This window comes from Dermacentor albipictus, chromosome 2 (genome assembly GCF_038994185.2).
Source record: "Dermacentor albipictus isolate Rhodes 1998 colony chromosome 2, USDA_Dalb.pri_finalv2, whole genome shotgun sequence".
Taxonomy (NCBI): domain Eukaryota; kingdom Metazoa; phylum Arthropoda; class Arachnida; order Ixodida; family Ixodidae; genus Dermacentor; species Dermacentor albipictus.
This window is the reverse complement of record NC_091822.1, coordinates 32,672,573-32,675,239: the sequence shown is the minus strand read 5'-3', so window position 1 is coordinate 32,675,239 and position 2,667 is coordinate 32,672,573. Positions and strand designations below refer to the sequence as shown.

Here is a 2,667-nt window from a genome sequence, read left to right as displayed (position 1 = left end):
TGCGATGACTCATTCCATTTTCCAGGGACACGCATTTGAGCTACTGAAGCAGACGACGGCTTGTACGCAGCAGACGACGGAAGCGAGAAGCGTTTTCGACAGAATAATCATACGCTTTGAGATAGCTGCTTTATTTTTACTGCGGAGGAAAACTGTTTTGCTTTACCGATAACGCTACATTCAGTGCCTTCCTTTCAGTTTCTTAGGCGAAACGTCAAGTTGGCGTCACGTTACGTAAGCAAAACTGGGCCACCAGCGCCATTTTGTTTGCGTCGCGCCTACGTCACGCACCGAAGAAAATGGCGGAATGTCCAGAATAGCGCCCCTGTTCTCCTGTTCGGGTGCCGAATTATCGCTGCCTTCTGTGAGCGGCTGCTTGTATCGAAAACAGCGACAGCACACGCCGTGTACAGCGCAAGGTGAGGTGGTCCGGGCTGGCAGGCGTTGCACGCATGCGCGCAAAAGCGAGGCTGCAGTGCCAACACGCCGTAGCACCGTTGTTGTGACACTAGCGTTGTCGTCGTATTGTCGTTATTCTATCACCGTCACGTCATCATACTTGTTACGCAGCACTCGTCATGTCGTCGTGGTCGGTCGAGTCATCATCTATCTGTTGCCGCTCCATCACTGTGCTGCTCGGTGTGGGCCTGATGAAATCCCATATATTTGCCTTGAGCGATGCGTTTCATAGTAAAAATGTCTCAAACATGGCCCTGTGATCCACATTTGTGAAGGGTTGCCAAGCAAGAACTGCATTTTTAGCGAACAGCAATAGAAGTTTAACTTAGTTGGATTTCCTTATCCTGGCATTTTTGCGAACCATGGGCATGATTTTTCCCCCTTGATTTAAAGCTCTCGCCTGGTGTAACGGTACGGCGTGAAAATGCAATGCGCTGCATGTATCCTTATGATGAGTGGGGTGGTAGTTGTTTATCGCAATTTGTCGCGCAAACAACTAATTCGCCTCAGGAAAGTCACCCGTGTGATGCCCGCAGTGTTTGCGCATGCGTCAGTAAACGAGATGCAACCGCCTTTCAGAACTGGAAAGTAAAGTGCGTTATCGCCTCTAAAGCAAAAACATGAAATAAATAGACTTGCGAAAAACAAACAGATGCGGAAAAGAAGCGGGCGTAGCTGACCGCTGAATGGACAGGAAGGAAAACCAAATGGAGGAGAGAAGAACCGATAAGCTCCAGCTAGCCTCGTCTTCATTGCGCCGAAAACGCCTCCCGACAGCACAGTTAGCCCATCGGTAGGCGTTCTCGATTTGTCTCCTTTAACCTTCACAGTTTGCGCCCGTTTACCATACTGCGCTTTGTTCGACGAGTGTGAGCGTGCCTGTCGTAATTGAATGGTGTGTTCGCGAAGTTTAGCAATGACGGATAGAGAAATCGTGCCTACCAGCGTGTCGGCGATCGAGGCGAGAATCATCAATCAGGTGGAGTACTATTTTGGTGATTTCAACTTGTCTCGCGATAAGTTCCTGCAGGGCAAGATCAAGCTGGACGACGGCTGGGTGGCGATTAAAGTCCTGCTGGCATTCAACAGGCTCAAGCGCCTCGCCTATGAGGAAAACGTCGTGGTTCAGGCACTTAGAAAATCTACCAGCCAGCTCTTGGAGATCAATGACGACGGAACCAAAGTTCGTCGCAGTCCCGCCAAGCCGGTGCCTGAAAGCAGCGAGGAACTTAAAAAGGAGTTGGACGAGCGGAGTGTATTCGTCAGGGGCTTTCCGCCCACCGCCACCATCGACGAGCTGCTGGAATTTTTCGGCCAGTTTGGTCACTGCGTCAGCGTCTTCATGAGGCGCTACCGCAAGACGCGTGCGTTCAGGGGCTCCGTGTTTGCCACCTTCTCGACGAAAGAAGAAGCCAACGCGTTCCTGGCGCAGGAGAGCGTCAAGTTCGACGACCAGGAGCTGCCGCGGTTCATCAAGCAAGGGCGCCAAGCAAGGCAGGACGAGAAGGCCAAGAACGAGGCCGCCGAGATGGAAGCTGAAGGCGGCTGCCCTGAGGAACCGGACATCATGCTCGGTTGCCTGCTGCGCATCAAGGGACTCGGCGCGGAGACCACGTGGGAAAGCCTGAGACAAGCCATGGAGCCGTTTGCTGAAGTTGCTTTCGTAGATTATCCGAGGGGCCAATCCGAAGCGGTGCTGCGTTTCGTCGAGGAAGGCTCAGCGCAAGCCGTCTTGGCCAAGCTAGACGCTCAGGGCGAAGGCCTGAACATCGACGGTAACAACGTCACAGCCGACGCCCTCGAAGGTGACGAGGAAGTCGAGTACTGGAAGAAAGTGGCGGCGGCCAAGCTAGACAAGAGGAACCGCTTCAACAAGCGGCGTCGAGGTCGCGGCCAGGACGGCAAAAGGCGTGACCCATGCAAGAAGCGTGCCTCGGAAGAGGATGCTGATTAAAATAAATGCCTCTGTTGATCCAATCACTTTCGGCTCCATTTCAAGTTCCTCACTGCCTGTAGATAAGGATTCCCGAGCATTTTTGCAATGACAGATCAAATGCTAACCAGTTCGACAACTAGTAACCAAGGTCTATGTAAACTGGTAGCGAAGCTTTCGGAGAATCCCAAACTTCAAGAAAATGGCGGCACGTTGCCCCCCTTATCTACGTAAAGGGGGGGGGGCGGGGGGGGCAGCTGAGGTTAATCTCTGCA

At 52.6% G+C, this 2,667-nt stretch overlaps 1 pseudogene; it reads left to right on the top strand.

The window, feature by feature from the left end:
- The first annotated feature begins 1,100 nt into the window (after positions 1-1,100).
- Positions 1,101-2,439, top strand: LOC135916600 (lupus La protein pseudogene; annotated as a pseudogene).
- Positions 2,440-2,667: the final 228 nt, after the last annotated feature.